The sequence below is a fragment of the Halichoerus grypus genome, chromosome 2 (assembly GCF_964656455.1).
Source record: "Halichoerus grypus chromosome 2, mHalGry1.hap1.1, whole genome shotgun sequence".
NCBI classification, from domain to species: Eukaryota; Metazoa; Chordata; class Mammalia; order Carnivora; family Phocidae; genus Halichoerus; species Halichoerus grypus.
This window is the reverse complement of record NC_135713.1, coordinates 90,708,543-90,722,778: the sequence shown is the minus strand read 5'-3', so window position 1 is coordinate 90,722,778 and position 14,236 is coordinate 90,708,543.

Sequence of the window (14,236 nt, the reverse complement as noted above, 5' to 3'; positions counted from 1 at the left end):
GGGATATGTAGTCACCCTAGATATGGTAAGACCATACAGGTATGGTGATTGCCCTACAGGGTGAGACCCTGTAAAGTAAGGTAAACTGGCTCTTTCTAACTGTGCTGGAGGGCTTACAGAAAGAAAATAATAGCTTAAGATTTAAAATTCACAGCTCAAGTCATGGTAAAAAACAAAACAAAACAGAACAAAAACAAAAACAAAAACCCAGGGAGTTTCTATGACTGATCTACAGCTCTTATCAAGGGGCTGACATAGTTGCAAATCAGACACACAGGTCTGATCCTGTAAATTGGTAAAATGTGTTGTAGGTGGAATTCACAGCCTTGCCAGATCTCTTAATGAATATGAGGGCACTGATTTTTACAAAAGAGAAGAAACTTGAAATAAGAATGGTAACTTGGGAATAATTAGACAACTTTAAGGATATTGAACCCATAAACTCCACTAAGTTTTTCTTGCTAGCAGAAGCAACCCTGTCAGGTGAAGCTATTCTGACTTCACCAAAGATAGTTACCTTGCCAGGGGGTGCCGATTTTCCTCAATGTCTCTAGACAATTGGAATCACACTCTAGCATATCCCAGGGAACCAATTGCAAAGTCAAATATGGGAGAATAAAAATTGGAAGGTTTTGCTAATTTATGCAACAAAAGATGGAGGAATATGTGGGAGAATGGATTCTGGAGGTGCTAGCTCAGAGAGGGAAGTGTATAATTTTAGATTGGGCTGAATTTTTTTAATAGGTTCTCTTACCAGATTTTGGGTTAAATATTCTGGTTTGAGCAGCTGGCAGTATTTCTAACCATTTACTCAGTTGATTAAGATGTGGCCTCAAGAGTGACATGCCCTAAATGAAATAGACCAGAAATTCATTGGTATAATATAGAGGAAGAAAATAAATTTAACAACTTAGAGAATTGAGATATAGGAATGGATTTATTATGCATGTCCTGCTCTCCATCCCCAAAACTATTTTCCTCTGTGAAGGCCCCAGAGGACACTTATTGTCATAGCACTGAGCTGAAAAATACATTGGGAACATAGCATCAGCATTTTTGAAAAGTGCTCTAGTTGCTGTCCTCTGTAGGCTATGGATGAAGGCAGGAGATGCTATCCTTGATTCCTTAATCTCAGTGGGAATGCCGGGATCCTGGAGATAGCAGCATCACAGTGTTAAGGGGCTGTAGGGCAGGAATGTTAATCAGATTAGATCATGTTTGTTAATGGTAAAGTAATCTGTGACAGATGTATCAGGGCAGTCCACTAAAGAACTCGCATTCATCTGAATAATCGTAATCTTAATAAAATCTAGTCCTTGTATAAAAAGACCTTGTTTGAACCATCATGGTGGATTCCCAGAGCTGAGTCTGTTGATAACTCAACAAGAGAGCTCTTGACTGAAGAGGAGACCTCCTAAAAAAGGGTCTTTGGTCTTCATATTTAATGTTGAGCATTATCATGAATGATTTTATGCTTATCCATTAGGTATCTTTCTTTTTTGTATCACTTCTGGTATGTTCTGATCTTCAGGTAAAGAACTTAATGCTAGTCCCATGGATACCTTTATTATTAACCCAACAGGTATGTGATTATAGCCCTATAATTGTTAGTGCTTCAGGAGCATAGCCTAAGAGATGTCTGTCTTCCTGGGAGGTCTGGAACAATATGGCAATGAAAGTGATATTTGATATGAATAGAAGTTGACTGGGCAGGTAATATGGAGAAGGACAGATATGGCAGACGGAAACACATATGGAAAGACTGGACTTTACCATGTGAGGAGAACTATGAATACATGTCTATGGGCAGTCACATATAATGTATTTAAAGGAGTGAAAGATTAACCTGGAAATAATTGAGGGAACAGGTCATTGTACTCAACTAAAGACTTAGAATCTTGACTTGAGGTAATGGAGACATTCCTGAGGAGATTTTGGGGGATTTTAAGAAAGGGGATTGCATAGCAGATAAGTGTGAGTAGAATAGGGACAGACACTCCATTTAGGAGATTATTGGAATAGTTCAGATGAAAAATAATAGGACATAAACTTAGACAGTGGGGTGAGAGGAAAGAGCAAGAAGAGGTATTGAGGAGGTTGATTCAATAAATTTTGGGAACCAACTGGCAAGTCACAAATGTCTGTTAGGTATCTTATTTGGGGTGCTGGGTGGATGGTGATACCAATTTCTGCAATCAGGGAGGAATAGGAGAGGGTAGGAGTTTGAGATGGGAGATGCCTATAGGCAGATCCTATAATGGAGATCCAAGTAGACAGTTTGGTTTATGGATCTGGGGCAGAATAAAGAGATCTGGACTAGAAATTTGGAAATGTTACAGATGCTGTCAGTGTCCTACCCATATTTCTTTGCCCTTACTGCATCCTGACCCATCTCTCCATTGCCAGTTACTGCCCTCTAAGGCTGCTCTCCTTGTGTTCATGGCAAGCTGAAGATTTAATGCCTCCCAGGAGCAGCCTTCATGCAGCAACTCTCAGGAGTTGTGAATAAATACCCCAACTCATTTGTCCCTTGACTAGAATATTTCTAGAGTGTGTTGTACATCATTTCCTGGAGCTCCCCAGCAGGACTTAGCTCTTTTGCCCATTGTGGTATCTTGCTTGATAAAGTTCACTTTATTAACTCCCTTCTCTTTCTTGTCTTCCTTGCTCCCCTAATGATGTTCCCTAATGATGTTGGCATTACCTCCAAAATAAACTACTTGTGTTTAAATCCTAGTCTCAGGATCTGCTTCTCAGGAAATCAAAACTAAGACAAGCAGTAATGGGCATGGAGGCAAAGTTGACTAGTTGACTGCATTTGAAAAATAGCTTATTTTTACAGCTTTTACAAAAACATAGAATTATTAGAATATAATGCCCAGAAACCCTTCCAGGGCCCTGGAAGAGAGCTACATAAGTGAATGTGTGTGTGTGTGTGTGTGTGTGTTTACAGAGTTTTGATCTTATACACAATGGTGGACACAGGTTAAATAGTTTCTGTGAGCTTGTCATCTTCATCTTTGATGCTAAAACTTGAAGTTTAGCATAGCAGGCAATTGGGAAGGGAAAATGGATGTAAGGTATTGGAGAGCAAGGACAAGCTAGAATCCAAAAAGAGCTGGGACTGTAAGAATGAACTGGGGCCTGTGTCAGTGTTCACTGCCTCCAACTTTGTTACTGTAGTGCCCTTTGTTTAAAATGGCCCAGAGCTGAATGAATGGCTCAGGGATTGAAGATGTTGAAGAAAGATCCAGGAGAAGGTGGAGCGTCTGCCAGCCTGGGTGCTGCCCTCTGCCAACAAGGTGAGCCAGCAGATAAATGATAATTTGCTTGAGCTACAAATGTACCTTGACCCCACCATGTGAAGGTTAAAAAACGATACGGCTGCTTCTTCACTTCCACCTTCTAAATCTCATGCAAATAGGTCTCTCTAATATGGCTTATCTTAACCAGAAACATACAGGGAAATTAATTCTGGGAAACATAGTTCAACTTAGCTGTATTTTCCTTCCAGGCAAAATGAACAGCCAGCTACATTGCTCAAAGTCCTGTCCACGGGGAGGATTGCCCTTTACCACTGTCCATCAAGGCCAACCCGGCATGGGGCTGTAGTGTGATAGCTGCCCAATTTCAGGTTGTGCCTTGCATATATTAAGTAGAACCATCTGTAAACCAAGCCCGAGTTTTTTCTTCCTTAGGAACTGCTCACAAAGGACTGCCCATTAGGCCATAGGTATAGGTTGAAGGAGAGAAGGCAGTTAATAGGAGTGGGAGGCATGGACATCTAGGCTACTTCCTCACGCAACTGACTTGTGCCTCCAAGACTTGCTTGAGCCTGCTTTCTATATAGAACTTTTATTTGAGCCTGGAGTGCTGCTACTATGCATGCCTAACTTTGTGGGCTTGGTGAGTCAGACAGTACTTCATGATGGGCACCTCAGGTCACATGGTAACTTGGTAGCCCATGGTCAGATGTTCCATCTCTACTAAGGTCAAGTAGAAAGTCAAAAAACCAAAAGCTGTTTCTGAAAAGGAGAGTAGTTACCTTCATAGGATGGCATGGCTCTGTTGCAAAATTCTAAGGGTCCTTATTGTGACTCACTAATAGGGCCCTGCTGCAGGCTCCATACAACATCCGTATCCACCACCGACACTTTAAGCTGACTCTTTATGCATAACCTCACAACATTGCAGCTTTTGCAATATCCTTCCCCTAGAACTAAATATAATCCCTAAACTCTTGGTGTGTGAATGTTTGATATGGACCCTGTGGTAAGAAGAATAATGCTTCTCACCCAGGGTTGTCCAAATCCTAACTCCTACACCCGTGGATATGTTAGCTTTCATAGCAAGAGGCTTTGCAGATGTGATTAAGTTAAGGGTTTTGGGATGGGGAGATTATCCTGTTTTACCCAGGTGGACTCAATGTAAACATAAAAGTTCTTTTATTTTTTTTAAAGATTATTTATTAGAGAGAGAGTGCAAGTGAGGGGAGGGCCAGAGGGAGAGGGAGAAGGAGAGAAGGACTCACTGCTGAGTGCAGAGCCCTACGTGGAGCTCAATCCCATGATCCTGAGATCACGACCTGAGCTAAAATCAAGAGTCAGATGCTTAACTGGCTGAGTCACCCAGGTGCCCCCATAAAAGTTCTTTTAAGAGAAAAAGGGAGAGAGGAGAGAGAGGAGGAGGAGATGGATGTGACTACAGAAGTAGAGGTTGGAGTAATACAAGGAAGGAGCCATGAACCAAGAATGTAGGTGGTCTCTAGTAGTTGGAAAATGCAAGGAAACAAATTCTCCCCTAGAGCCTCCAGAAGAAATGCAACTCTGCTGAAACCTTGATTTTAGGACTGTTGACCTCCAGAACTATAAGATAACAAATTTGGATTGTTCAAAGCCACTGAGTTGGTGGCAGTATGTCACAATGGCAATAGGAAACTCTGATGTGAAACTGGACCCAAGAGGAAATGAAGTGTCTGGGCGGAGTCCTCCCCCTCCCCGTGCATTCCTCCTCCCCTCCCCAGTTTCCATCATTCACCACAAGACTGGCTCCCAGCAAACTTACAAAGGATGCAAGTGGGTCCTCATTGCAAGACTTTCCTTCTACCCCTTCTTCTGTGCCCTGTGACCTTATGTAAACCCCTGGCTACTTGAGGGCCCTACAAGTGGCCCCTCTGTCCCATCAATTTTTTTCAGCAAGCTTCCTTTTTAATTCCTTTTTTTAAAATTTTTTGCTTAGGATGTGAACTCTAGTGGAAAAATGATAAGCTGTTAATGAAGCAGTGACTTACATTTTCAGATATATTTGAAATACATTTATATTTTCATACAGTTTTTTTGCAGACTGTCTTACCCACATAAAAAATTACTGGTAGAAATTTCAGTATTGTGGCAGCTAATCCTAGAAATTTTGGAGCCTCTCAAATTATATCGGGTAAATGCCAGTCTATGTGCAGGGCATTTTCTGACTCCTTAATGCTTATCCCTGATGTCCATCAATGAATGTTTCCTCTTGTTGGGTTTGGCAAATCATAAAATCTTCAAAGGTTTACGCCATTCAAATACAAACTTGTATTAGGGATATGATTTAGGATCCAGCACCCGCTGAAATAACTAAGTTCTCTTGTCTAGTTTGTTTTACTCTGAAGGTCTGTAGATGTGACAGTGACACATTTTCTGCTGCTCCTTCCTCTATATCAGAGCAGTGTTGCTGGTCTCCTCAGGACTGGAGAGCCGAGGTAAGCAGTTTGTGTTAGTGGCTCTATTAGGACTGTGAGTCCGTGCAGGAATGGGAGAGGTACTTACGGAAGATGCACTTCCATCTTTCTAGCCAAGGGATTTTAGTTAAAATAGCACACAGAAGAGATACTTTTTTTGTACTTCGATTTTTTTACTCCAGTTTTATTGAGATATAATTGACATATAACATTTCATGAGTTTATTTTTTTTAAAGATTTTAATTTATTTGTCAGAGAGAGAGAAAAAACACAAGCAGGGAGAGCAGCAGGCAGAGGGAGAAGCAGACTCCCTGCTGAGCAGGGAGCCCAATGCGGGACTTGATCTCAGGACCCTGGGATCATGACCTGAGCTGAAGGAAGATGCTTAACTGACTGAGCCACCCAGGCACCCCATCATTTCATGAGTTTAAAGTATACAATGTGTTGATTTGATACTCTTTCATACTACAAAATGATTACCACCATAGTATTAGCTGACACCTCCATCATGTCACATAATTACCATTTTTTGTGTGGTGAGAACAAATAAAATGCAATCACTTAGGAACTTTCAAGTATATAACACAGTATTATTAGCTGTGTTAATAATTAATAATAATTATTATTAATAAATATGTACATTAGATCCCCAGATCTTATGCATCTTATAACTAGAAGTTTATAGTTGAAAGAGATACTTTTAAATTGCCAGGGTCAAAATGCACCATCTCATACCTTGACAGTATTTGCAATGCTATTCTTTGGATGAAGTCTTCTCTTAGACTATTAAAACTAGCTGTGTCTGTTTTCCCAGCTTCTAGCCTCCAGTCTTGCAGCCTTCACAGTCCACAGGTCTGCTTTGTGAATCTATGCTCTGGATTTGGTCCTCTGTGTCCTATGCCTCTGTATATGACAGAAGGAAGCTAGTAGGGAAATGGAAAATAGCTCTTCTCCTCTGGTCTTAGAGCAGAGATGGACTAAGCTGCTGCTCCACATCTCTTTTGTTAATAGACCCCACCCTGGGGCTGGGGAGGCTACCTGTGGTAAGATTGTTTGCGGAGTGGCCACTAGTATTCCCCTCTCTCTACCTCTATCCCTTGTGATTATCACTTCCCTTAAAGAGTGAAGTGTATTTCCCCAGCATTTGAATCTGGCCTGGCCTGATGATTTGCCTTACCAAAAGAATGCAGCGGAAGTGATGCGGGGCCGATTCTGAGCTTAAGCATCCACTTGTTCTTCTGGAATCCTCTTCAGCTGCCAAGTAAACAATTACGGGGCAGAGCCTGCTAGAGGATGAGAGACCACCTAGAAGAGAGATGAGCCATCTGAGCTGAGGCCATGCTAGACTAGCAAGCCCCCAGCTGACCCAGCAGCTGACCATGGATGTCTAAGTGAGCCCAGCTGAGACCTGAAGAACTGCCAAGCTGAAGTCAGCCTAATTGCCCACCTGCAGAATTTTGAGCTAAAAATGGTTGCTTCAGTCACTGGGTCTTGGAGTGGTTTGTTATGCTGCCAAAGCTTACTTAGTTGTCATCAAGGTTAGAAGCATTTTCAAGTTAGGAGTTATATCCACATCTGAATTATCATACTTGCTACATAAAAGGAGAGAAAGAGCAGAGGATGAAGCATATATGGAAGAGAAGAGATATAAAAGAAGGAATATATAGTTAGGCTGCTATTACTCTCAGCCCATTCTGGTTATAATCCAATTTCTTCTCCCACTAAATAGATCACTTACAATTCAGCAGGAATCTTTTGTTTTCAAGACTCAGAAACTCCCCACACTGCCTTAAGTAAAAGAAAATTAGTCTCAAGGGTATCTCATGGATTCCTAAGAGTCTGGATCCCAATACCTAGCTAGATCTTCTAGAGTGACTAAACCTGGAACTGGCATATGATGTGAAATCAAGGGAACTTTCTCTGCTTGGTTGTCTTTGATCTCTTTCTCTTTGGTGTGGGATCTCATATCACTTCTGCCTGTTTGCTTCACTTTTTCTCTTCTCAGTTCTCCGCTTGCCCCTAGCTTTAGCATGCCTATTCCAAAATAGCAGCCTCGGCTTCAAGTCTTCATGACCTTCTAGCTCACTTTCCATAAATTCAAATTCCCAGTCAAAGAAAATCCAGCTGGTCTTCTGTGGTCCAGTTAGGTATGCTTGAATGGTAATTGGCAGGGCCAATAAAAATACCCTTTTGTTGACATTGGGCAGGCATCTTTTGTAAGAAACAGGATTCGATTGCTCTTCTTAACATCTACTGTTGGCAGGAGTCACCACTCTGAGTTTCTGGAATTCCTTTTCTACAAGTCACCAGTAGATTTTTATCTTTGCCTTCCAGTGGAGGATCCCCTTCTGCATCCTTCCATTGAGGAATATGAATGAGAATGATCAGCAGTTTCCTTTCCTGATCAGGCTAGGGCAGGGACTAGAACACCTTTCTTAGCCCAGTGCCCTGCCTCATATGCATTCACGGTGCTCCTGGTGTCCCAAGATTTAGTAGTTTCAGCCTCTCCTTCATATAAAGCTAGCTTCCAATGCTATAATGTTCCATTCAGCATCTGGGTCTATCCTTTTTTTTTTTTTTAATTAAATTCTGTTTTTGTTTTGTTTTGTTTTATAACAGTCAAAATCTAAAAGACTGCTGGTTGAGACACTCTCTAGTGGCAATTTATAGTTATATGGATTTTATGGACTCAACATTTTTTTGAAAACAAATCTGAGTATTGACATATGGTTACCAGGTCTATATTTTGCCACATAAATTCATTACAAGCTCCCATATTCAATTCAATCATCATCATTTAATGTGGGATTGAAACCTAGGAAATTGCCATTTTTGCAGGTCAAAAACAGTTAAATATTGGCAATTTCCTGTGGTTCAGTATAGTATATTAAAGCATATTTTAACTTGAGGACTATAGAAAGAATATAATCTTATAAAAAAAAGATTAGCCTTTATAATGCATTTATTTAACTTTATGAAAAATGCACTATACTTTCCTTAATTTTCTTGTTTCATGATGGACCATGAAAACTTCATCATGGTATGGCACCAGTTTTTGATGTGTTTTTTTATCTTAATTTTAATTTAATTTAATTTCAGTTTGTTGTTGTTGTTGTTTTTAGTTTCCAGATTTTATTTAAATTCCAGTTAGTTAACATTGATGTGTGGGTTTTTTTTTTTTAAACACAGGTCTAGTGAAACATGTCTGTGTGATCCTCCTAGAATGACTTTCATCCCTGAGAATGCTTTTTTCCTAGCCTCTGAGGTAGGGTTCTGGCCCTCCCTTGGTCCAAAGTCATGCTCAAAGAGCAGTCATGTTCTCTGAGGCCCTCTTAAGCAGTTGTTGGGTGAATCCTTCACTTGCACCCACCTTGGGTGTTTGGGAGACATGTTTGCAGCACCCAGTTCATTGCCCCATTCCCCCTCATACAGTACATGGTCACATTTACAAAAGGAGCCTCAACAGCCTCCCATGGCTCCTCAGTGAAATGTGTAAACCAATTTTTCTATCAACCAGGAGTTAAAGATTCTTCCCTTGGATTGTGTTTTTTTACACAACTTTTCTATCATCTCAGACAACTCCCTCAACACCCTGTATTTCCTACCCAAGCGATCTTCGTCTCTCTTATAAGCAAGATCCAGACAGATTGTATAACAAACTGGCTTTAGCTATTAAAAACATCTTTTTTGCTCTTGGCACAACAAGCAAAACCACTCCTGATGAAAAGAAAGTCTCTCTCTCCCATATGGTTCTTTAAAGAAGTACAATTTTCTGAATTTACTGTACATGTGAAAACAATAAACAATTTGCATTTCTTTCTTTTTCTAGTAATTCAAACTCTAACCTGAGGGTTTTTAAAGAATAGATTTAGTAATTTCTACATTGCACCATTTTCTGAAATATTATTGATTCTCAGTGAAGTAACTAAGCCTTAGCCAAATGTTTCAGTTTATCTTTCTTTTTTTGTGAATCTGCAAATGCGTCAGAAAAACGTTTACTGTAATGTTAGAATGTGCATGTGTTGGCATTAAAAGTGTGGTTTTGTCCCTACGGGGAATCAAATAGAAGCAAAATTACAGTTAATTCCTGGTATCTGTGGTAATGGAGAACAGACTGAGTTTGTACCAAATAATATTTAAAAATTTTATTTTAGAAATTAAGCTGAACCTTGTCCTTCACTAAACCTGCCAGAGATCCACAAGTAGTCAAATTGTTCTTCTTTCTCCTGCTGGCTCAGGAGAAAAATGGCCAGCAGGAAAGAAAGGTAGAATCAAAAGACTTATGGTCATTAGATTTTCTCTACATGTTGACTACAGCTCTTTTGTGGAAAAAGGAAACCACTCTGTAGTAAAAGAAGAGGACAGTCTTTCTACTCCTTTGGTAAGGCATCTTGTCTTTCCTTATGATTAAAGAGATGATCGTCAACCAAAGTTCATGTTACCTCCTTTCCAAATTCAGTTTTCAGTTAATAACTGGAAAAAGTAGACAGATTTCAGAGAATTCTGAAGCCTCTTTAAAGTTATTCTCTTCGGGGCGCCTGGGTGGCTCAGTCAGTTAAGCGTCTGCCTTCGGCTCAGGTCATGATCTCAGGGTCCTAGGATCGAGCCCCACATCAGGCTCCCTGCTCAGCAGAGAGCCTGCTGCTTTTCCCTCTCCCTCTGCCTGCCGCTCTGCCTACTGTGTTCTCTATCTCTCTGTCAAATAAATAAATAAAATCTTTAAAGAAATAAAGTTATTCTCTCAAAAATGGAAGATTTGAAATGTAGCTTAATGGGAAGAACTCCCCCCCCCCCCCAGAACCATCTACTTCTAGCCAGTAGCCTGCAAGAGAAAGGATTTATTTCATCTGGTTCAGTCTCTGACCCTTTGGGAGAGGAGATGATATACATGTTCTCTATGGCCTCTTGGCTCCCACAAGGGTTTTCAATAGACCAGAGAGGCAGGGCCTCACTTATTCTGGATCTGTAATATTTCCTGAATGCAAAGAACTCACATGCTTGCAGGGACAAGAGTGCATTGCACTCGTGGTGTCCAGATGTGATGCTCCAATAATGTCAGCCATTAATTTGTTCTGAAACTATTATTGTTATCTGTTGAAGAAGATTTAGAAAATGACTTACAGTTTTAAGAAATCCTGGAGAATTTTGCAACTTTCTGCTGCTCATAGTGGTAATCTTGACACAACTCTGCAAATGCTTTGGAGATATATGATTATGAAATATATATATGATTATGTTAGGGATGCGAGAAACCTTAATTAACTACATTAGAGAAACTCAAAATACAAAATGAAATGATGGTTTTAAATAAGGCTGGATATCATAATTAGTTGCAGATGGTTCCTTTGTAGTCAGGACAGTTCTCTCAAACAGCCACATTTCTTTGTTTGAATGTCACAATTGAAACTGAATTAGTCTTCTGCACTGTGTTCTCATCCTCCCAGCTTCTTTGGGACCTTACAGTGTAGGCCTTGTGAGATGGCCATTGAGAGGAAAAGATTATGTCCTCCATAATGTGCTCTTTACAAGGCAGCTGATGGTCTTACAACCAACCTCTACAACCTCAGAACCAAGGGTTTCTCTTTCCTTCCAATTTTCTGTATTTACTTTTGGTAATGGAAAACAGTTTCTCTTTCTATGGTTCATCTACTCAGGTGCCCATTGCCCTGGAGGAACAGGCCTCAGAGGTCTCGGGGTATCATCCTCATTCGCTGCAGGAAACCAGGCTCATCACCATATTGGGAGCTCTGATTCTCATGGAGAATACCGGGTAGATCAGGGAGAGGTATCTTTAAGCAAATTCTTTTTGCCATGGAAAACCAAGGAAAATCAAACCAAAGGAAACACAGTCGATTGCCAAAGAGGGTGTTATCTTTAGTCCTTTCCAAGAGACATCAGTTGTTTCTTGATATCTCTAATAGAAAACTTGTCAGAATAAATAAATTTGTTTCCAGTTCTGTCCTACTAATAAGTTTTGCCAATTAAATTATTTAATTGGTTGCAGTCATTAGTAAGGAAAATGTAGACACACCCAGGCTTTTCCTCTAAATGATTCCCCCAAATCTGCATTTATTTGTTTTGGGATCCAAGGTTCCTTTCAAAAATTTTCAAAATATTGATGGATTAACACACACAATCTGTTTCTTCCTTACTCAGAGGAAACTAAGTTAATGAATCATTGCTTTTCGTCAGCTGGTACTTGATTTGGAGCAGGGTGAAGCAGGCCTTATCTCCATGATGTGGGTGGTGGACTTCTTAAAGTCTACGTGACAGTTAACAAAGAATAGAGTAAGGCATTTTGTATCTAGATTCGTTTGTATTTAGAATCAAGGAAATGATAATATTTGGGTAGATAAACAGTGCTACTTCCTTCCCCTCTCTAGATCTACATATTCATATATGTGCTTTTTGATTTTTAGTTAGTAATATAATAAAATACAACCTATTTTGTAATAAATGCAATGCATAGGAGACCAATGAGTCACACTAAAACTAAGGTTTTCCCATGGACTAAAGATTACTCATTACATGTAACTATCAGCTTTTCAGGAGAATACTGGGGCTATTTCCCAGACCATGTGAAACAAAACCAGCCCTTAGTTTTGTGTGAGATATTTAGTGGACTAAGCAAAATACAATACCTCTTTTGAAATATCTGGATAATTGCTGAAATTCTCCACTTTTCTCTTTAGTGGATGTAGAACCCAAACTTGCAATTTTTTTTTTTAAGATTTTATTTATTCATTTGAGACACAGAGATACAGTGAGAGAGAGAGAAAGAGAGAGAGCATGAGCAGGGAGAGAGGCAGAGGGAGAGGGAGAAGCAGGCTCCCTGCTGAGCCAGGAGCCCGATGTGGGGCTCGATCCCAGGACTCTGGGATCATGACCTGAGCCGAAGGCAGACGCTTAACCATCTGAGCCACCCAGGCGCCCCCAAACTTGCAATTTTGAAATAGATGTATCTGTTTCACTTGCTGATGTAAAAGCACCTTATTTCTATTTTTGATCCCCCTGTAATTTGTATTTTTCCCATAGGACATCTTGCTTTTATAGCTAATTTAAAACAAATTATCAATATTGAACAACTAGCAAAATGTTCATCAGCAAGCATTGATCAACCAGCAAAATTGTCATCAGCTTGGCATTCTCTCATTAATGTCAAGGTGATACTGATTATGCAGTCAGGGATTATCAAATGCCTGAGTAGCAAAATAGCATCTAAATTATAGTGAATATCTTCAATTATAGTACATATTTTCTTAATATTCATATATTTTATTAACATATCACACATACTTTTGATTTCAGGCTCTGTCCTTGTAAGTTCATATGGATTCGCATGGCCCTGTTATTATATTTAATAATTTGTTGCTGGAGCTGATTTCCCAACTGCAGCATTTTTTTTGATTTTAGGAGCACTAAAGAGTTGGTATTTGAAGTGTGAGAAACTGGGCAAGTCATTTAAATTAGTTTTATATTATTTAAGACTGCAAATGCTATAAGACAGCAAATATGAAATGTCTGTTATTAATGCTACATAGCATTTGTCACCCTTAAAATAGGTATTTAGAATAAGTGATCTCTCATTCATTAATTCATTCATTTACTCATTTATTTGTTCATTTATTCAACAAATGGATATTAAGCATTTACTATATACCACAATGCTGAGACACACTAATGAGAAAATTTAGATACAGGCCTTGCTTGGAGTCTGATGGAATAGTAAGTAACATTTATTGAGCATCTAATCTCCAGTTACCTTGAGAATTTTGACAATCCATGAATCTGACAACCATTCAGTTATAATATGGAATCTATAATCTTGGTGGAAGTCAAGGTGATGAAAGTCTTTCCATTTCTCGCTCACACCCTTGCACCTAGAGAGCAGAGGGTAGGGAAAGAGAACATGGCAGCAATGTGAGGGGAAACGTAGGTAGCTGCTGCTGGTAGGAATGGGTTTATTTTTCTTGAAGGTAAGGGTGGCTATATGTGTGTGAGGCATACTATGAAGGTGATGGTTATGTTCAGATTAAGAAAATGCAAAACTCAAAATCTCCTTGCCTTTCAGTGATTAAAGGAAAGTCAGCACAAGTTTGGGAAATATGAACCCCAGAAAAACACTTCTGAGGTCTTTTGTTTGCAGGTCTTGCATTTCTTCCCTTGCCTAAAAAATGTATTTCCTCTAGATCTCTTTATTGCATGGAATGAGGAGTAAAAGAGATTCCTTAAGGCCAATGAAATAAAGGAAGTCCGTTTTCTGAAGGGAATTCATGTGGTAACCCCTCTCTCATCTCTGGAATTTCCTGGGCTTGCCACTAAAGGAGTGGATAATAATCTTGCACATACTTGTGTTTCTAAGTGAGCAACTCATTTGGACATGTTGAGTACCATCCTTGGTACAGGAGATTTGTTAGAGGACTAAAGAGAGTAACGGTAGATTATTTGAGTAGATTTTAGTGCGGCATTCTTTTTAGGATTTGATGAGCTATCACCTACCTATGAAGTGAGTTATGGATG